The 22,574-nt window shown below is 41.2% G+C and overlaps 1 protein-coding gene and 1 pseudogene across 1 annotated transcript in view; both read left to right on the top strand.

The window, feature by feature from the left end:
• LOC148828487 (uncharacterized) overlaps window positions 1-802 on the top strand; it is a 75,812-nt pseudogene extending 75,010 nt beyond the window's left edge.
• LOC148828486 (uncharacterized) overlaps window positions 1-22,574 on the top strand; it is a 150,513-nt gene that overhangs the window by 88,078 nt on the left and 39,861 nt on the right. The gene's annotated exons all lie outside the window — the stretch shown is intronic.

The following is a 22,574-nucleotide window of genomic DNA, read 5'->3' as shown; positions in this document are numbered from 1 at the left end:
TGGTAGAGATGTATCCAAACAGACTCAAGGCAAAAGGTGCTTCCACCAAGTATTAACTCAGGGGGGTGTTCTCTTATCCAACCCAGTTATTCTGCTTTTTTATATTTTAGAAATTTTGCTTTCTTTTTTCACTTGAGTATTGCAAGGTACAATCTGTAAATAAAACTGGAAAACATCTGATTTTATTTGTCTTATTTTGGGGCTTTAGGGCAACAAAAGGTGAACATTTTGAAAGGGGGTGGTGACTTCCTATACACAATGTAGCTCTGGAAAAGGGTTTAAACAAATTGGCAGTGCATTGAAGGTTCCCAGGAGCACAGTGGCCTCCATCATTGCCAAATGGAAGACTTTTCTTTGAGCTGCCCATCTGGCCAAATTGGGTATTCGGGGAAGAAGGGTCTTGGTCAGGGAGGTGACCAAGAACCCAATAGCCACTCTAACAGAGCTTCACAGTTCCTGTGTAAAGACGGGAGAACCTGCCGGAAGGACAACCATCTCTGCAGCACTTCATCAATCAGGTCTCTGTGGTTGAGTGGCTAGATGGAAGCCTAGCCTTCTGAATAAAAGGCATATGACAGCCCCCCTGGAGTTTGCTAAACAGCACTTAAAGGACTCTGAGAGCATGAGGAAAAAGATTCTCTGGTCTGATGAGACAAAAATTAAACTCTTTGGCCTGAATGCCAAACGCCATGTCTGGTGAAAACCAGGCTACTACCATCCCTACAGTGAAGCATGGTGGTAGCAGCATCAAGCTGTGGGGATGCTTCTCAGCGGCAGGGACTGGGAAACTGGACAGGATTGAAGGAAAGATGAGCAGTGCCAAATATAGAGAGGTCCTTGAAGAAAACCTGCTCCAGAGTGCACACAACCTTGGAGTAGGGCAAAGATTCACCTTTCAGCATGACAACTATCCAAAGCAGACAGCCAAGACAATACTAGAGTGGCTTCAGAACAAGCCTCTCAATGTCCCTGAGTGGCCCAGCCAAAGCCTGAACTTGAACCCCATAGAAAATCAGTTGGAGAGACCTGAAGATTACAGTTCACCAATGCTCCCCATCCAATCTGACAGAGCTTGAGAGGATCTGCAAGAAAGAATGGGAGAAACTACCCAAATCCAGGTGTGCAAAGCTGGTAGAAGCATACCCAAGAAGACTGATTAACCCATTTGGCCTATTTCTGGTAATTCTCTATTTTCGTAAACCCCTATTTGTTACACTTTCATATAAATTCAGGTTCAACCAAAAAGAGATTGTTACTCTTGCTGAATCTGTACCAGCGCTGCGTGGTCTCCAAACAAAAGACTTCATAATCTTCCTAGTCACACCCTTAGGCAGAGTTCAAGTTCAAGTTTATTGTCATTATACTCATATACAGGTATATGGTATAACTAAATGCTATTTGGCTAGCTCAAAGACAGTAACTTAACTGGGTCTGGTAGCCTGGGCCAGAATGCTCTGGTACCGTTCTCCAGATGGTAGAGGGTCAAATAGTCTGTAGCTGGGGTCTTTGATGATGCTTAGAGCTTTCCTCAAGCACTGTCTGTCATAAATGTCCTGGATGGATGGGAGAGCAACCCCAGTGATGGACTGGGCAGTTTTCACCACCCGCTGCAGGGCTTTGCGGTCAACAATACTGCAGTTGCCATACCACACTGTGATGCAACCAGTCAATGTGCTTTCTGTAGTGCAAGGTTAGTGAGGATCTGGAGACATATCAGCCTTCTTCAACTGTCTTAGGAAGTACAGGTGCTGTTGCGCTTTCTTGATCAGACAGGTGGCGTTGAGAGACCATGTGAGGTCCTCAGTTATATGGACACCGAGGAATTTGAAGTTACTGACCCTTTCTACTTCAGTCCCATTGATGTGGATAGGGGCATGTCTGTTTTTCAGTTTTCTGAAATCAACGATCAGCTCCTTTGTTTTGCTAATGTTGAGGGTGAGGTTGTTGTATTCGCACCATGTTGTAAGGAGACTAACCTCCTCCCTGTAGGCCCTCTCATCATTGTCTGTGATCAGACTTACAACTGCAGTGTCATCAGCAAACTTGACGATAGAGTTGAAGTTATGCTTGGCCTTACAGTCGTGGGTATAGAGGGAGTAAAGCATTGGACTAAGCCCACACCCCAGGGGGACCCTATTGTTCAGAGAGTGTGCTGGAGGTGTGGTTTCGGAGCCTGACAGCCTGAAGTCTGCCTGTCGGAAAGTCCCGAATCCAGTTGCAGAGGGTGGTGTCGAGACCCAGTGCACTGAGTTTCTTGACTAGTTTCTCTGGAATGATGGTGTTAAAAGCTGAGCTGAAGTTGTTGAATAGTAGTCTTGCGTGTGTGTTCTTTTTATCCAGATAGAGTAGGGCAGTATGTACGTCAATGGAGATTGCGTCATCTGTGGATCTTTTGGACCGGTAGGCAAATTGGTATGGGTCCAGTGTGTCTGGAATGGTGTCCTTAATGTGCCTAATGACCAGCCTCTCGAAGCAGGTGTTAGTGCCACCTGTCGGTAGTCATTAAGTCACTGTGCTTTTCTTCAGTATTGGAATGATGGTGGTTGTCTAGAAATAGGTGGGGGACTACAGAATGGGCCAGAGACATGTTGAAAATGTCTGTGAATACACCTGCCTGTTGATTGGCACAGGCTCTGAGGATGCGATTGGGTATGCCGTCAGGTCCTGCAGCCTTGCGTGTGTTCACTTTTAGCAGAGATCTCCTCACCTAATCTGCAGACAGCAAGAGCACTTGGTCAGCTGCGGAGGCTGCAGCTCTGTTGACTGGTTCTGTGTTGCTGGCTTCAAACCGAGCAAACCAAGGTGTTGAGCTCATTAGGCAGGGAGGCATCATGGGCAGATGCACAGATGTTCTTCCTTTTGTAGTCTGTGAGGGCCTGTATATACCTTGCCACATGCGCCTTGGTGGTGCAGTGTTCCTCTAATTCCTGTTGGAATGCGTTTTTTGCACATTTAATTCCATTCTTGAGATTGATCCTGGCTGACTTTACAGATGCAGCCATTCAAAATGCACGGGCGATACCGCATTATTTTGCGGTGCCCTTTACGCAGTCTACCACGAGTTACCGGTAAATACCGCTAGTTACCGTAAATTCTCCTATAATACCGCAAGCAAAATAATAGTATCCGTAATTTCCGCAAGGTGGAGCTAATAAAGCTCAACCTCTCATGTTTGAGCTGTCGCCATCAAAGTCTTTAACGAAGATATTACTAATAGTATTAATAATGAATGACCTTGGACAAGCTGTAAACTCAAAGTATTGCCCTGGTCCACATTATTTTTTTCATTGACCGTCTTTGTAAAAGTAACACCACAGCATTTCGCAATCACGCATTTGTTTCCAATCATGCAAAGTACAGTAATTTTTGAGAATCGATTCACCATACCTTTCACTTGCTCATAAAAGAGATTTATTTAGGAACATAAACATATTACCGTATGCAAACTGTACTGTATACAGTATGTACATGTATATTTAATGTCTTAACTGTGCCCGTTTAAGTATTGAATATTTATATGGAATTTTACCACTGAAGGGAAATCTTAGTAGCTGACCATAAAAAGAATAGGAGCATACTGTAACGCGTGTGAAGGCCATAAACGATATTAATTTTGGAACATAAACATACAGTATATGGCTGGTCTTGGTACTTTAAAGCAAAAATACACACCAGTATTCCATTTCTCCCTAAACATTTTAAGCATCGAAGTCTTTAACTAACGAGATACCGGAGTCAACAAGCATACTTTTAGAATTTGATTAAAAGGGAATATAATATGGAATCGCGTATCTAAAGAAATTAAAAACGATATAATTATATTCATGTACCGCAACACAAGATTAGTACACGCTGTACAATGTCTGTTGATAATGTTTCTGTAGTGCTTTTTCAGCACTCTGCATGTGTCCTTGCCGGTGGCGCTGTGGGTTAGGTTCCTGACTCCCATGTTACACGTTCTGTGATCGAATCCCCCTGGAACCATGACTTTTTTTTAACAAACATTTCTTTGAAAAAATGAAACGTTTCCCTTGGTCAGAGATTAAATAAAACCTCACTCGCACCAAACAAATTTATATTTCTAAATATCACAACATGATCGAATTTAAGTCTTTTTAATAACAATGAATAGTCACCTATGCGTTACAAAATAAACATTTATATTGATTTGAATCGCGTTTTGATTTCAATCGTAAACGCGTGTTTAAATATATGTGTTTAAAGGCGATATACTGTATAAAAGCGCTGATTCTTATGGAGTGTGTTCCGCCGGGGATTCAAAAAATTTATTTTTTTTAATCGCGTATCTAAGGAAAATTGCAGTATAACTTTGTTAATGCACAAACAGTGGCATGTTACATTATAACTTGGGTGTCTCCCCTTGCCAGAAAGCTCTAAATTGCATTTTGAGTGCGGTTTTTGACTTTTTCTAAATTGCAACCCATAAATAAAGCTGATACAGTTTAGACTTATTTTAAACTGTATTACAGCAGCACAATGGACAATGCAACGTAAATTGCAAAAATGCACTTGGAATATGTCCAAGCCCTACTTTGTCAGGCATTTTCTTTTACTGCAACGGACATAAAAACTCCCTTGCTTTTAACAGAGCGTTTCATAATTTCTAACTACGAAAATTATTTAAACTGCGACACTTATCATTCATTCCATTCCATTCCATTATCAGTCTTCCATTTCTCCCTAAACATTTTAAGCATGAAAGTTTTATGAAACGGTACCGAAATATGCGATTGCTGTATAGAATGTAATTTAATTTTAAAAAATTATTTAACACGAAAATTAAGCTGGAAATCTCGCCCCCTTCTACTTTGAAAATACCTGTGAAACCGGTTTAATTCGTCACAGCCAGCACTCCCGCAGAGAGGGGGGTTGTACTCGTTAATGTCTTTGCCGGAACACATCATTATATCTCATTTTGTATTTCTATAAAAAAAATCGTTTGCCCAGCCACTATTGTTGTTATTGTTTTTATCCTGTAAAGAGCTTTGAGGAGCACAGCTTTCTCACCACTTAGATTACTTTTTGATACCATCCTTACAGAAAGCAGAAACTTCTTGTATTTTCCGATGACATACAAGTGGAAAGATTACAGATTTTAATCGTCTTTTTTCTGAACCAGGGAAAATCTGATCATGTTTCTCTATAACAATAATAAAAAACTTTATTTTACATATCACCTTTAAAAGTGGCATCTCAAAGCAATACAGTAGATGTAAACCACAGATTACAAAGTAAATACCCAGACAAACGCAAACGCGTTTTTAATAAAATGCTTTTATTCATTCAGCAGAGAGAGAGCGTAAAACCTGGGTGTAACAGCTGCTCCTTTTTCTGATCACTCGCTCTCTGGATAAACGTCTCGCCTGTCCTGTTCTTTGTTTTCCTAATTTGCCGATTATGCCTTCTGCGATCCACTCCTGCCCTCACGCCTAAAGAAGACTATTTTAAATTTCTTTGCGCGGTCCATTGTGCAATTAACCCTTGTATGTGCTGTCCTTAAGGTGATATCACATAAAGGTGATATGTAAAATAATGTTTTTTTATTATTGTTATAGAGAAACATGATCAGATTTTCCCCAGTTCAGAAAAAAAGATCTAAAGTATACTAGTTAAGAAAAATAAATCTAAACGGGGAGAAAGCTATGCTGAAAGTTTATTAAGATACTTAGAAGAGAAAGATATCAATTTATGTTGCATTTGTCTGATTGTGAATCAGAAAACACATATATTTAAACACGCGTTTACGATTTAAATCATAACGCGATTCAAATCAATATAAATGTTTATTTTGTAACGCATAGGTGACTATTCATTGTTATTAAAATGACTTAAATTCGATCATGTTGTGATATTTAGAAATATAAATTTGTTTGGTGCGAGTGAGGTTTTATTTAATCTCTGACCAAGGGAAATGTTTCATTTTTTCAAAGAAATGTTTGTTAAAAAAAAGTCATGGTTCCAGTGGGATTCAGTCACAGACCGTGTGACATGGGAGTCAGGAACCTAACCCACAGAGCCACCGGCAAGGTCACATGCAGAGTGCTGAAAAGCACTACAGAAACATTATCAACAGACAATGTACAGCGTGTACTATTCTTGTGTTGCGGTACATGAATATAATTATATCGTTATTAATTTCTTTAGATACGCGATTCCATATTATATTCCCTTTTAATCAAATTCTAAAAGTATGCTTGTTGACTCCGGTATCTCGTTAGTTAAAGACTTCGATGCTTAAAATGTTTAGGGAGAAATGGAATACACGTGAGTTTTTTTTTCTTTAAAGTACCAAGACCAGCCATATACTGTATGTTTATGTTCCAAAATTAAAATCGTTTATGGCTTTCACACGCGTTACAGTATGCTCCTATTCTTTTTATGCTCAGCATAAATATTCAATACTACAACGGACACAGTAAAGACGTTTACTGTAAATCTTTCTACGACAGACCAACGGACCACTAGTGCCTCTGTCGCTCAACCAATCACGTACCGCGGTACCGCGCGTCATCGTGCGTCACAATGCACGACGCCGTAGCCAATTACCTCCGGTACGTGTCTGTACCGCGCACTTCGAATGGCTGCATCTGTAGTTCTGATTCATTCTTATTTGAATGCTGCATCCCTTGCTTTAATTAGGATGTAAACCTCACTGTTCATCCATAGTTTCTGCTTAGGAAAAGGTCTTATTTCTTTTGTGAGTGTAATATCATCAGCACATTTCCTGATGTAGCTAGTGACTGATTATGCATATTCCTGTATGTTGGAATAGACAGCCTCTGTGCCCAACAAACAGTAGTTGTGTTCAGTTACCCCCCTGCGGACTGCCAAAATTAACTTCAGTCATCAAATAGAAAACAGAAGAGAAACAAATGTAGCTTACACTGGGCTGGAAATCCAGAAGATTACACATAGTAAAGACAGCACAGAATTCTAGGCCCATAGTAGACTCATTCAGCAACCCTATATTTTGTCACAGAACATAATACAGCGTGTTCCTAAAACCTGTCTATTGTTACTACTAGCTTGCACAAAAAAGTGTTACATACCTGCTTGCACTACTTTTTAAAATTAATGGCAAGAACTTCATCCTTAAATGTATGTTTGTCAATATGGTATATGTAGTGTGATGTAGTTCAGCTCTACTGGGATTCAATTACAGTCACTTTCAGGCTTAGACTACCATTCATAGACAGTGGCAACCACTGTTGCATTAGCAGACTGGGTAAATGGCAATGCATTTACATACATAGGTTAATGGGTGATTATGAGGTCAGATTCTGAAACCCATTCACTTTTTTAATTTATTTCAGTAGTAATTATTAATTTCAGATACTATAATTATAGGCCTATTCCATTTTATGAAACATTTCCACTGTGATGGAAAAGTTTCATAAAATGGAGTAGGCCTATAATTATAGTATCTGAAATTAATAATTACTACTGAAATAAATTAAAAAAGGTGAATTAGTGAATTAAGAATTTACCACTAATATATTAATATAACTTAATATATTAATATATTATAAATAATGGTAACATGAAAATCTGTTAAAACTTTGCTACATCAGTTTTATAAATTACATTTAAGTCATATTGGATATTTGGGTGTATTTGTATTCATTTCCTACTATAGGATTTGTTATTCCTTGTTGCTCCACAAAGACAAAATGAACTGTGAATCTCTCTCAAGGAGAGACTTGCACATTATTTAAGTTGTATACTGTTCAGACTTTTATTAATTTTAAACTGTGTATTGGAGTATGTTAAATCATCTGCATTGACATAATCTATATTTTGTCAATGCAAATTTCAGCAACAAGTCAGGATCAATTTAACTTGACATTTTTATTATAAAAATATATTTCACATACTGTTGAAGTAAGACACAAGATGTAAAAAGGGTTAACTTAAGTCAGTTCTGCCTGAAAATTAGACTTCTAAGCAACAGGGGTTTATGGCAGGAAAGGGGGTTAACTGATAAGGATTCCAGATGCGAGCTAGGAACCCCCTGGGGGTGTAATCTTAAACTGACCATTTGGCCAGGGTCTCTTAACTGGCCAAATACCATGACCCCCTCCTTACCATAACACCGAATGACGTCCGAAGCAGCAAGGAAGGGCTATATAACCTAAAAGTTTGTACCGGCACATCGAACAATACTTCGGTTTTGTTGTTTCTTGCGGGAAACAAGACTTCGGCTTTATTGTTCCTTGCGTGCAATAAACTCATCTGTTTAACTTCATCTCGGGATCCAGAACCTTATTCTTTCTGTTACAACAATTTTGGCATAGCTGGCAGGATGCTCCAGAAGGCGCAGAACTTCCCATCGGCAGGAGAGACGGTCAGCGCTCACATTACTAAGAGGTAAGGACTCCTCTTTTTAAAAAAAGTCCCGACTCTCTCTGACCGATTGGGAAGTCTCTGCTTCCCTGCGAGAATCGCCCGAGATGACGGAGTAAACGTGAGTTCCTGAATTCCTCTGGCCCGGGGAAGACACCAGTGTATGTAATGGGTAGTTTGCTGTAAGCCCAGAAGTTGGTCTGGCAGGCGGTCCGCGGTATTGTGCACAGGCGTTCGAAACTGGTGTATGCCTTAATTTCGCGTGGAGTTTTTGAAAGGGTTTGGACCGTTACCGCGGAGCTCAGAACTGGGTTGGCCCTTAAATGTGCACAGGAGTTCTGCAGCTGAATTGTGTCTTAAGGTAGGTACGTAATCCAGAACTGGTTTGGCCTTAATTGCGGTCAGGAGTTCTGGGGCTTAGGACTGGGTTGGGCCTTGTGTGCCCAGGAGTTCTGAAGCCGGAGTGGTGCTTTAAATGCACGTATAATCCAGGACCGGTTTGCCCTTAGTTGTGCGCAGGGGTCCTGAGATTAGGTACGTCTTGATCGTGCACGGATTGGCATGGCGTGGTTTTTTGTTTTAAAGGGAACAGGAGAGAAGTAGATGATATATATATATATGTATCTTTTTGGTGTTTTCCTTGTTTGTGAACATATACACACGCACGACACTAACATAAACACACCTCATAATGAAAGAGCAAAGCACTAAGTAGCAGGATCTAAAGGACGCTGAGATCCGAGAATCGCCCTGATTGAGCTCAGTGCTTAAGTCCACCCCAGGGCAAAAGCAGCAATGCTGGCGTTCTGGGGATGGTGAATTACTGATCAAGAAAGGGGGTTTTCGAGGTCTCGTTTCTTACCTGTGAACAGTGCGGTGTTAGTCCTCTCTAAAGACTCTGAGAGGTATTTAGATCTGGAGGTAACAGACGCCTTAGCTGAATGAGTGCAGGAATGCACAGGATTTCCAAAGTGAAAGCATCCCCCTACTGTATGAGCTGTTACCTCAAACACGACAAAGTAACTCTTAAAGAAATCGAACATGCATGCTAACTGATGGTCTGAGAAAGTAGTGTAAGGGTCCGTTTATGTATCGGAAAAGTGCAAGTTGACGGAAAAGAAGGAGAAAAATATGGGAAAAGCTGAGTTTGTCAGAGGGAGTTTGGGGCGAAGATGCCTGTAAAGAAAGCATATGAGTAAAAATTCTCGATGTGTATGTGTGTTTTATGAATTTGTGTGCCGGCATGTATGTGTGTAACTGTGAGTTTTGGTATACTAAATGGTGGTGTGAGTGTGTTTAGCCAGCCGGACTGGCTAGAGACGTAACTAAAGAGACTTGACAAAAATCAATTTAAAGAGATTGGAAAATATGAGAGCGTCTGAAACGTATAAGTACAGTACAGGTGGACGTAAAAGGAGTTAGATAAACAGTTTTTGTATTTATATACAATTAGTTGTAATAGTGGAAACAAGTTGGATTTATTCGAATGTCTCAAAACCAGACATGCTGAAACGCTGTAGGTTTAGAATCGAGACTGGGGAGAACAGTCTTGTGAGAAGATCTGTTTACCTAAAGATTAGATCCTGTAAATCCCTTGTAGCCTCCCCATGTCTGTCCTAGTCCAGTGTGTAAAAGGAGTTAAACCTAAAATGTACTGTAAATGGTGTGTTGGTTTCTCTGTTATGGGATACTGGAGCATTACTGTCAAGCTCGTCTCACTTCACAGTGTGCTATAGAGTAACGTATATGGGGAAACGGCAGGAGGCCACAGGAGTATTGGGGCAGCAAGTTTTACTTGCTGAGTACCAGATTTTAACATTCACGTGCACTTATCACGCGAATGTGGGTGGTTTTATCCCAGATCTATTGGGTTGGAATATTATGAATTACAAAGAATGACTATCCAGAACAGGGAATCATGTGGCTTCAACTGACTGTGATCACTCAGTATGTTGATGGTATTCTGAGTGCTTCCCCTGACGAGGAAACCCACAAGTCTGAGCTGCTCCAGGTTTAGAGTGTCTAATATTAAGCAGTTATGATAAGGCCCTTTTGTGTCTAGCATTGTGTAATTTTAACAGGGCCTGGGTGCAATGTTTTTACGGGGTGAGCACAACTTTTAACAGATCTGCTTAAGGGGGGAGTGCAGTACAAGGACAAGATTGCCTTGGTTCCAGCAGCAAAAGCCGCCTGTAATAATTTGAAACAAGCTCTCTTACAGGTGCTGAGACTGGGGTTTCCTCAGATGGATCAACCATTCCTTTGTACGTAAGTGTGGAAAAAGGGTCCTGGGCAGCTGTGCTGACGCAGGAGCATGGAGGTAGGCACTATTATACCATTAGATGCTGTAGCCAAAAGGTGGAGGACCGTGAAAATTTACTGTTTACTGATGGGTCCTCTCTGATGCATGAGGGAGAACAGAGAACAGGCTGAGCTGTTACAACACAATTCAAGATGCAAACGACCGGAAAATGCCCCTCCACTGCCTCAGCGCAGCAATCCAGTTTAGAGCCCTGGGATTGTAAAAAGAAAGATGTTAAAGGGTTAATTAAATGCCTTTATTGATTCACAATCTGACAACGCAATGTAAATCATTACCTTTGTCTTCTAAGTCCCATGATAAACTTTGAGCATAGCTTTCTCACCATTTAGATTTATTTTTCATACCACCATTAAACAAAGCAGGAGCATATTGTACTTCCTCATGGGATTGCACGTGGAAAGATTAGATTGTAATCATTTTTTAAAATAAATTTTAGAAAAGTGTCATCTATACCATAAAGTTGTATTTATTTAATACCACTTGATAGTTATATTAATAGAGATAAGAATTAAAGTTGCATACTGTTTAGACTTTAAATCATTTTAAACTGTATTACACTTCGAGGTGTATTTATATAGCTGGTAGTATGACTGTTTTAAAAAAATACAGTATACAATTGGAGTGAAGGCCATGAAAACATTTGTCAGTCTGTCCGTGGGGGGAAGGGGGTCTGTCTTTCATTGGAAGGTTTACCTGTTCTACTCTGAGAATGTAGAGGGGAGGAAAAGTGCCCATGGTCATTTTTTTCACTGACAAAGCTGTGTTGTGTTAACAAAAACTACAGTATGCTTAACGGCTAACCTTCTAAACTAACGAGACCATTTGCTTTATGTTCAGGTAGATTCAGATTCAAAGCTGATCACGAGGAAGAAAAATCACCCGTTTTTTGCGCATAAAATATCACTTTTTTCTGTGTTTTCTCACCCACTGTGATTCGGATTTTAATAAAACGTGTTTACAAAGAAAGTGGAATACAGTAATACTGCCAGCTATATAAATACATATACAATATTTAGATCCTTAAATTAATATCGTTATACTTTCTTTAGATACTAGATTCCATACGTGATACTAGATCTTGTTTAAGTTATATCACTGGGCAGTGGCTAGCCTCAGGACAGGACAAGGACAAGCTGCAAACGATTCAGGCACAGAAGGGTTAAAAAGAGATCAGACAGGCAGAGGGAAGGGGGAGGGGTGAAAATGTTACCTGTCCTGGATAGAAAATGGTTAGAAAATAGGTGGATTTACACCTGTGAAAAGTGTTCCAATTTTAATGCGATACGGAAGACAATATTCATAATAAATGACCTTGGACGGTCTGTAAACTGAAAATTTATAGAGGAGACACGTTGTGTATCGCCTCGTTTTACACTTGGAAGAACATTCCAATGTTAATGCGACACTGAAGATATTATTAATAACCTTTTAAATCTGAAGCTGTTAACTCTACTTCAAATGTGCAGACCTCCACACCTGCATGTCAAGATCATGGTTTATCATGCTTGAATGAGTCAAATTAAAAATAAAACATGTTTACAAAGAAAGTAGAATACAGTAATCAGCTGGGGATTCAAACCCGGGCCTCCAATGTCACTGCCAGCTGTAATAGCCAGCTGAGCTAAAGGGAGATCTCTACTCAGCCCTGCGGCTGAGGTCCCTGCAAGCTATTCAGAGGGAAGGGTGGTGATGAGCGAGCGTATTCGCAGAAAAGATTAAAACATTATCACTTTTCACAAAGTATATAAACTTAATATGGTCAGAAGGAGCACGTAAAAACGTTTCCAGAATAACCACATGTAAGACTTTAATGCTTAAAATGTTTAGGAAGAAAGTGGAATACTTCAGTTTACATAATACGTTTATGTTCCTAAATTAATATCATTTATGATCATCAGACGCGTTATGCTCCTCTTCTTTTTATGTTCAGCTACCAAAATGTCCCTTTAGTTGTAAAATTCCCTATACATTTTCAATACTAAGTGGATTAAAACATGCACAGTAAAGAGATTAAATGATTAAATCCTTTCACTACCGACCAATGCAGCACGAGTGCCCCTGTCGGTCATTTTGGCCAGCCAATCACGTACCGTGAGTAGTTGCGTGTGGTACGGGTTTGTACCGCGCACTTTGAATGGCTGCATCTGTACCTAAACACAACAGGATGGCAAGATCTCTTAATAAGGTTTAAGTATTTTGATTGAATCTGGTCTTATAGGCTGATTGTAACAAGGACCACCTGCCTGGCACTCTCTCTTCTCCTCCTTGGGTCATTCTCCCCCTTTTCTTCCTCTCCACCCTCTATACCTGGCCTTTTATGCTCTGTTCACCTTGATGACCTTTAGTAATTTACCTAGAACTTAATTTACCAAGGTAAAAGCAAACTATTCCTTTGATCAGTGTATCTCAGACCCTCTTCTGCTTGGCAAATGCCTCAGCATCCTTCCAGCTTTGACGCTCCTGAAAACTGCAAATGTTGACACTTGGTAGATGTTTGACTTTGACCACTGTAGCTAGATTCATGCGACACCTCAATAGCCACTTCCACAAACCATATCAATAGTGACTGCAATGCTTGAATTCTTCCTGGAACTTTGACAGCACTCAAATATATTTCCATAGCTAGAAGACAAGCCAAAAGAAACATCACTGTCATCCTCATTGTCTTAGGAAATGTTGTTGAATCATTGAACCTGCAGCATTGAAAAAAGTTAGATACATTGAAATACAAACCTGTCCCATATCTATTCCATTCAATTCCTGACAATTTTGTGCTCAAAACCATTGGTGGGTTTATTTAATTCAATTCAAGATGCTTTATTGGCAGGATCAATGCATAAGTCAGTGTTGCCAAAGCAATAAAAATACAAATAACATAAAATCTACAGACATTTACAGACATTTTACAATACAGACAGATCTTAACTGTTTACTACCAGTGACATATTTAGCCAATGTCCGCCTGGAATTCCCTCCCCCTTAAACATTTGTTATATCTCTGCAGCAGAACATAGCAGGAGCCTGGTTCAGGTCTTAAATTGAAGCTAACCCCCTTGGCTTTGAGTGTGAATAGTCAAATTTCTTATATTTCTTAATGTGTCCACTCAGCAGACAAACATATGAAAAAATATTGTTATTACATGTTTTTTTGGCCTTTTTCAACTATATGCATGTCAAAGGCCTGGGAATGATTTGAAAACCTTTGTTCTAGGTGACTACTGGCTTGGATAAAAATCTGGGACAAATTGATCAATTAGAAAAAAATTCTACATCATGTTTTGTGAAGACTGGACCTGGAATTAAATGTCACTCCTATAATAAAAAATCATAAAAATATTGAAAATAATAAGAATAAAAACCATTGCAATTGCTATAAAAACCTTTAGACACTGCTAGAGAGCTTTTATCTGCTGCTATGCAATGAAAAAAAACCTCAGAGTTGCCTTCTGGTGTGGAAAAAAAGGAGCACTGATAAGAAACTGATAAAAAACTGATTGATTACCCCCTCTGAGTCAATGATTGACAGCTAAAAATGCAGCCTGAAGCTTCTAGAGGAAGTCTCACCCCCTAAGGGCTCTGAATGGCTGAAAATACAATGAATGACAGTGGTTTTTACCAATCAAATCGCCTTATTTCTGCCGGTCGTTCTTCAAACATTTACTACGTAATCAATAACGTTTACTAGTCTCTAGCTCTTGAGATAAACTAGTCTGGGTTATTTTGGATATATATCATGCTCCAGAATAAGGTAAAAACATGGGATATATATATATATATTTGCTGGTTTTTGCTTTTGCGGTTTTGTTGGTAAAAATGTATGATATTGACATGCTGTGCTTGCCGGGTTGCCGTGTGTATTTATTGGGATTATGCTAGTTCATTAATGTATTGGTTTATTGCATAATAGTGTCATGTCTGTGGAAACAAACTTTATGGTTTTGTTGTGGTGATATTGGAGAATACGTGCATGTGAGAAAATTTGTGGAGCGGTTTGAAACAAACGTTGTTTATCTCGCGTTTATCTTAAAAATAAAAAGTGTCATCTGGGGAGACAGGAGTGCCCCTCGGTGACCGCGATCCGGACTAACAGGTTTTAATGCAGTTACAGGTAAACATAAGGAGAATTACTGAGAGACAGGCTTACTGTTCCTCAGGCTGTGAAAGAAGATAATATACTGGGCTGCCAGTTCAACAGTTCCCTTCTCCCTCTCCCAGTAGGATTGGGAGTTGTTGTGATTCAGGCAGGAATTCTTGGATTAGATTTGTAAATTTGGGGAAGAATGTTTTTCTTATCCCATAATATTTGTCACAGTGCAGTAGGAAGTGCATCCCTGTCTCCCTGCTGGCAGTGGGAGCAAAGCCTGTCCTTTCTGGGCAGCCAGGTCTGCCTGTGTCGCCCAGTTTCTACAGGGTCTGTTTCTTTTTTCTGGTTCTTATCTTGGTAAAACATTCGTCTAGTGTATGTTGTCCATTTATGGTTCTGTAGCATTCCAGTTTATGTTGTGTTTGTGAGTGTGTCCCCCAGTGTGTTTGATCTGTTTGCTGTTTGATCTTTGCTGTGTTGTGGTTGATTCTGATTTGTGGTGCTCTAGCAGTGCGGTCCTGAGGCTGGCTGGTGTGGGTGTGGTTTGAGCCAGTGAGCCTTAGGACCAGCTGGCTCAGAGGGCTCTTTGTTGGGCTCAGCTCTTGTCTCAGCAGGGCCTTGTGGAAGTAGGAGTTTATGTTGCTGCTTTTTAGGTGTAGCCAATACTTTATTACTCTCTTCTGTATGTTTATTAATAATGGGTATGGGCCTAATTTGGCGCTGCACACGTTGTTAGGTGTTTTTCCTAATCCTAAACCTCTCCTTCTTCCAAAATGCATTCACGTTATTGGCTTCCGCGCCGGCTCACTGCTTCTGGGGCATTTATATTCTGTTTCCGGCGCAGCTCACCTGTGTCTCATTGTTTCGCCGCATAGATCTTTTCCAACCGCAGGTCAGCTGGTTATCCTTGTGGCCATCTTGCCTAGGTCTATATCAAGTATATCCAGTGTTTCGTTACGGAAATACTGGTTATAAATGACCCTTCCCCTGGTCCTCTTACATTCCCTCCCCCTGAGATCAGCCCCGTCCTCGGGCGGTCTAGAAAAAAATAAACAGTGCATTCGGGAGAGGGCGTCTACATTCCCTTGTTTCCTTCCGGGTTTATATACCGTTTGGAATTGAAACCTTTGAAGACTAAGTCCCCATCGTGTAATTCTATCATTTTTATCCATATTTTGTAACATCCAGGTTAATGGCGCATGATCTGTGTACAATATAAACCGTCTTCCTAATAAATAATACCTCAAATAGTTCAGGGCCCATTTTATTGCTAGACATTCTTTCTCTATGGTGGAATAGTGTTTTTCAGCAGGATTTAACTTGCAACTAATATATAGAATAGGATGCTCCCGTCCATCAATTTCTTGCGAGAGTATGGCTCCAATTCCAGTGTCAGAAGCATTAGTTTGTACCATGAAAGGTTTATTGAAGTCCAGTACCTGTAAGATGGGTTGAGAAGAGAGAGATGTTTTTAAGTCTTGAAAGGCCCTCTCTTCCAAGTTGGTCCATTTTATTTTTTCGGACAACTCGTCTTTGTTAAATTGTGCAGAGGGACGGCAACAGAGGCAAACCCTGGGATGAAACGTCAATAATAACTCGCAAGTCCCAAAAATGTTCAGATTTGCTTCTTTGTAGAAGGTTTGGGCCAGTTTTTAATTAACTGCACCTTCTGCTTTTGGGGCATGATCAATCCTCTCCCGATCGTATAACCAAGATAATTGGCTTCCCGAGCCCCCAGACAACATGTATTTGGGTCGGCTGTTAATCCTGCTGCTCGCAAAGCTCCAGTCACTGCTTCCAGGTGTTGTAGATGATGTTCCCATGTCGTGCTATGGATCACGACGTCATCCAAGTAGGCAGCTGCAAAATCACGATATGGTCTCAGTATTCGGTACATTAATCTTTGAAATGTTGCGGGAGCGCCATGCAAACCAAAGGGTAGGACCCTATACTGATATAGCCCCTCAGGTGTGGCAAAAGCGGTCTTGGCTTTGTCTTCTTCAGCCAGCGGCACTTGCCAATATCCCTTCGTAAGATCAAGGATACTGATGTATCAGGCGTTGCCTAATCACTCAATTAGTTCATCAATACGGGGCATGGGGTATGCATCGAACAGCGAGATCTCATTTAACCGTTTGAAATTGTTACAAAATCAAATAGTTCCATCCGGCTTTGGGATCAGAACTATCAGGCTAGCCCACTCGCTATGGGATTCTTCTATTATTCCCATTTCTAGCATCTTTTCCACCTCTTCTTTAATCAATTTCCTTTTAGCTTCAGGTACTCGATATGGGGGTAGTCTTATCTTCTTCCCTGGTTCCGTGGTAATCTTATGTCGTATAAGATGGGTTCGACCAGGTGTCCGGGAAAAAACATCTTTGTTTTGGGACAGGAATTCTTGTAGTTCCTGTTTCTGAGCCGGAGCCAGGTCTCCTATGGCTACAGCTCCCGTTTCTTTTTCCAAAGGGTCAGGGGAGAAGTGGGTGAGCAGAACTTCGGTCCCATGCCATTTCTTCAATAAATTGATGTGGTAGATTTGATGCTGCCATCTTCTGTCATGTTGCTTGACCTTATAGTTGACCGGTCCCACCTTTTCCAACCCATCTCATAAGGACCCTGCCAGGAGGCCAAGAATTTACATTCTGGGGTCGGAACTAATACCAGTACTTTATCGCCAGGTTGAAATTCTCTCGCAATAGCTCCCCTATTATAAACTTGTTTCTGTTGAGCCTGTGCTTTCTCCAGGTTTTCTTTCACAATGGGAACAATAACGTTTATTCTTTCTCTCATTTGTTCCACATGTTCAATGATGGTCTGTAAAGGTGAGGGTTGGTGTTCCCAAGATTCCTTGACCACATCTAGGCCCCTTGGTTTCCGAGAGTATAGCAATTCAGATGGGGAAAATCCGGTCGAGGCCTGTGGCACTTCTCGTACCGCGAAGATACGGGAGCAGCTGATCCCAATTTTTCCCATCCTTTTGCATAGCCTTCCTCAGCATGCTTTTCAGGGTCTTATTAAAACATTCGACTAGCCCGTCGGTTTGAGGGTGATAGACCAAGGTTCGGATCTGATGTATTCCCAGTAGCTTACATAAGTCTCGCATGACTTTAGACATGAAAGGAGTTCCTTGATCAGTTAAAATCTCTTTAGGAATTCCGACCCGAGCAAACAGTTGTACAAGCTCCTTAGCTATATTTGTGGCGGTGGCAGCTCTCAACGGAATGGCTTCGGGGTACCTTGTAGCATAGTCCACTATCACTAAAATATACTGGTGACCTTTGGTGGTTCTGATCAGGGGCCCCACCAAATCCATCCCAATCCGTTCAAAGGGGCTTTCAATAATTGGGAGGGGAATCAAAGGGTTTCTATAATAAGGTTGTGGAGAAGTTTTCTGACACTCTGGGCATTCCCGACAGTACTTCTCGATGGCCTTATAGATCCCTGGCCAAAAGAACCTAGAGAGTAGTCTCTCAGACGTCTTCTTTACCCCCCAGGTGTCCGCCCAGGAGGTGGCTATGGGCCAAGTTAAGGAGCTTCATCTGGTAGGCCCGGGGGATCAGGAGTTGTTTCACTTCTTCCTGTCCCTTCTGCTGCACCTGATAGAGGAGATTATTTTTTATCATGAAAAATGGGTAGCTCAATATACTAGGATCAGTACACCACTTCCCATCGATTTTCCTGACATGTCCCCACGCATGTTTCAAATTTCCATCTTCTAATTGGGCCGTCCCAAACCTACCCTGACGTTCTGGGGTCTCCAAGTCCGGTAAATCCATATTTACAAATTCATCTCCAAGTCCAGTTCCTCCTTCTTGTGGGTCCGTCTCATCAGAGACATCGTTAGTGACGTCACCCCGGCCTTCTGGACAGGGAATTGGTCTTCGCCTAGCTGTTTGGACAGTGCTCCAAATTTGGAGGAAGTGGGGACAGTCTCGTCCCAGTACCAAAGGGTAAGGCAACTGCTCAACCACCCCGACAGTTGAACGGTACGTCCCCTGTTCTGTAGAGATGCTAATTTCTACCGTCGGATAGACCTTGGTGTCCCCGTGAATGCAAGTAATGGGTATCTCCTCTGTTCCCCGGATCTCCAGTTCTTCAGGAAGTATTGTAGGGGTCACCAGGGTTACAGTACTGCCAGAGTCCAATAAGGCCTCGACTGGTTCTCCCCCATCTCGATTTTCGTAAGGTGGGGATCCTCGCAGGTTGGGACCCGTCCTGTAAGGTAGTTATACTTGGCTTCATCTCTTGGGTCTACCTGCATGGGTTCGGACAGGTAGGGGCAATGCCTGGCTAAATGCCCTTCTCCGTGACAATTAAAACATCATCGGGTTTCTTTCCATGGTCAGGGCCTTGAGTTGACCTTTCCCAAAGGGGTTTCTTAAACTGTATAGGTCCTCGATAATCACTGTACTTTAACGGCTGATACTTCATTTCAGTTTCCAGACTCTTGGGGCTTCGTCTATCCTCTTTTTGGAAGTCCCCCTTTTCCTCCCTAATCAAGGCCTCTGTGGCATGGTGTCTGTCCACTAAGTCCACTGGCTGATCTAGTATCTGAGGATCCCCATCACTCACTTTCCTTTTCAGATGAACAGGCAGACTCCTCACGAAGTGATCCAACACCACCCTTTCTACCACCTGTCCTGGGTGTAATTCTTCTGGCTGGAGCCATTTCTTTGCCAGATGTACCAGGTCAAACATGTGAGACCTCGTAGGCTTGTCCATTTGGTATCTCCAATTGTGAAACCGGACCGCTCGTATTGCTGTTGTTACCCCTAGTCTTGCCAAAATCTCCTTTTTCAGAGTCTTATAATTCTCTGCATCTTCTTCTTTTAAATCATAATAGTCTTTTTGGGCTTCTCCAATTAAATAAGGCGCTACTCTCCCGGCCCATTGCTCCTTGGGCCATGCATTTCGAGATGCATTTCTTTCAAATGTGGTTAAGTAACCTTCCACATCATCAAGTTCTGTCATCTTTTGTAGCCCAATTTGTTCAGCCTGAACGGTGTCTCTCCCCGTTACTGGGGTATGCCTGATTTCTTCCCCTAATCTTTGCAATTCTTCCAGTACTAATTTCTGCTCCTCTATAATTCGTTCGTTAGTTTCGGTTTGAATTTGATTTGCCTCCTGTTGCGCTTGGATAGCTTCTTGCTGTCCTTTTAAAGCCTGAAACTGGGCGAGAGTGGCCTGGGACAATTGCTGTATTAGCTGTTCCATTGTTTTTCTCCACACACGCAAAGCGAAACCCACACACACAAAAAAAAAAAACTTACTTTCTTCGATTCTCAAACCCGAGCAGCGAGTGCCCGCATCCTCCACCAATTGTGGTGTCGCCGGGGGAAAAGCAGGTGTAAAAGGGATATAACTCACACCACACTGATCTTCTTTGTTCTTTATCCGTACGTTTCCGAATTCCGTTCCGTAATCCATTGCCAGTATCCTTAAACGATCCAAATTTCCAAGTCCGTATGTCCACACCAATCCGCACTGTATCCAAGTCATAATCCGTAAATCTTAGTCCGTTATTCTTTATTTCTTTCCAGCACAATCCTAAACCTCTCCTTCTTCCAAAACGCATTCACCTTATCGGCTTCCACGCCGGCTCACTGCTTCTGGGGCATTTATATTCTGTTTCCTGACGCAGCTCACCTGTGTCTCATTGTTTTGCCGCATAGATCTTTTCCAACAGCGCGTCAGCTGGTTATCCTTGGCGGCCATCTTGCCTAGGTCTTTATCGAGTATATCCAGTGTTTCGTTACGGAAATACCGGTTATAAATGACCCTTCCCCTGGTCCTCTTACATCAGACAAAGGTATGTATAGCTCGATGTGTGCTTTGATGTATTGTTGTTGTTAAGTGTGAAGTGATACTTGTTTCCTTGAGGTCTGACTTTCTGCTGGAAAACCATGACTCTTGGTCTTGTCCAGAATGTCTGTCAGCGCCCAGGTCTGATAGTACTGATCCAGCAGTACCAGGCTCTGCTGCAGCCCCTGTTCTGTGGGTGACAGCAGGACCAGGTCATCTGCATAGAGCAGAAACTTGATCTCTGTGTCATGTAGTGTGAGACCAGGAGCTGCAGACTGTTCCAACATTCCTGCTAACTCAAAATACTCAAAATTCAAAATACAAGCTGGGACTTTCCCATTATATTTATATAGTCAAGCAGTTACACAAAAAACAAGCACAGAAGAGGAAGCATTTCCTGAGGAGTGATACCACTCCGAGAGTGGCATTAAGGTGTTAACCCTTTCCTTCAATCCCCATCTTAGAAACTACATGAAACATGTGGTTTCTCATAACCACATCTTATTATTAACTTCAGTTGCCTTTGTTGTTTTCATACATCTGTAGGGCTGAAGTGGTTGCCTCTCCTGGCCCATCTAATAAGGGCTCCGCTCCCAGGACCAGTCTGGTAGAGGAGACCCGGTTACAAAGTGTAGTACAAATAGATTTTAAACAGACACAGATTAGAATACATACTACTAATAAAATTAAGCCAACAAACAGGTATTAATGTATTGTGCACCCCAAGGACCCAGATATTGATTGTTACTAGGTAGTGATTCCTCAATAATCTGGATTGTAATTATGATATTTTTGCCCTTTGTTATAGATATGTTGAACAAGATCGGCAGTTTGCACAGAATTGTCAGGAATACAGGTTTAAAAACATTTTAATATTTTTTTAAACCTTTAACAATATTTCATTCTCATCCTTAAACAATTCTAAAAAACACCTTTTTTTGGCCTTTTGTATTATAGTTGAGCCAGTGATCATATATCTGCAAATACAAAATACAGATGACCAAGGTTTTAAGATCACCTTATTGGCCATATATAATTTCATGTATTAGGAATTTGTCTTTTCACATACCCCAACTTGTTCACCATGACACACACAGACAGGGAGAGAAGCTTGGGGTCAGAGCGCAGGGTCAGCCATTTATACAGCGCCCCTGGAGCAGTTGGGGTTAAGGGCCTTGCCCAGGCGCCCAACAGACTAGGATTCCTTTGCTGGCAATCTTATAGCCACGGGCACAGATCCATAGCCACAGAGCCACCACACCACCCTTCATTGGAATGTCTTTTCTCAACATCCTATACTGTACATTTTGTTGGAAAAAAAACAAGCAAACACAAACCTATTAAAAATCTGAACAAAGTTTTACCGCATTGTCTCAATTGTTAAATCCTTAAATTAACTCTGTGTTTTACAGTACATATAGTATCCGTTCCCTTATTATATGCAGCAGTTATACAAAAAACTCTCAAAATACATTAAAGCCTTACTCATCTTATAAATCATTCTTAAGGCACAGAGATGACTAATAGTCAAGACACTGATTAGCACTATAAGTATTTCCTAGAGACCTGAAGAAGAATTTTACAGAAGTGGAACACAAATCAAAAAAGAAGGTAAGAGTTAGGATACTAAACATTTTAAAATGCTTAAAATGGTTTTGTCCCTTCTCCGAATATGGTTTAAGTCTTTGTAAGTGAAGTAAAGCCCGAGTGTTTTGACATTTTTCCCCTAGGTCACAATGTTCATGCACCTGCAGTAACAAGCTTGCTGCAAAGCCCACATTCACAGGCCAGTTCATGTACTTGTGTCCCAGATAAGGTTCTGGCCTACTGCATCATTTTTAATAACAGTGCAGGATAGAAATACTGCCACAGAATACATCTCTTTTCATACATTGAAAGGCTGAAGCAGTCTTTTGACCACATCCAGTGTAGCTGGACACCTTAGTTATGTGCCCTCAGTTAAAACTTCTGGATCATTTGGACCTGAATTCTTTCATCAAC

Source organism: Atractosteus spatula, chromosome 9 (genome assembly GCF_055471065.1).
Source record: "Atractosteus spatula isolate fAtrSpa1 chromosome 9, fAtrSpa1.hap1, whole genome shotgun sequence".
NCBI lineage: Eukaryota > Metazoa > Chordata > Actinopteri > Semionotiformes > Lepisosteidae > Atractosteus > Atractosteus spatula.
The sequence above is the reverse complement of the archived record's forward strand: the minus strand, read 5'-3'. Positions and strand labels throughout refer to the sequence as shown.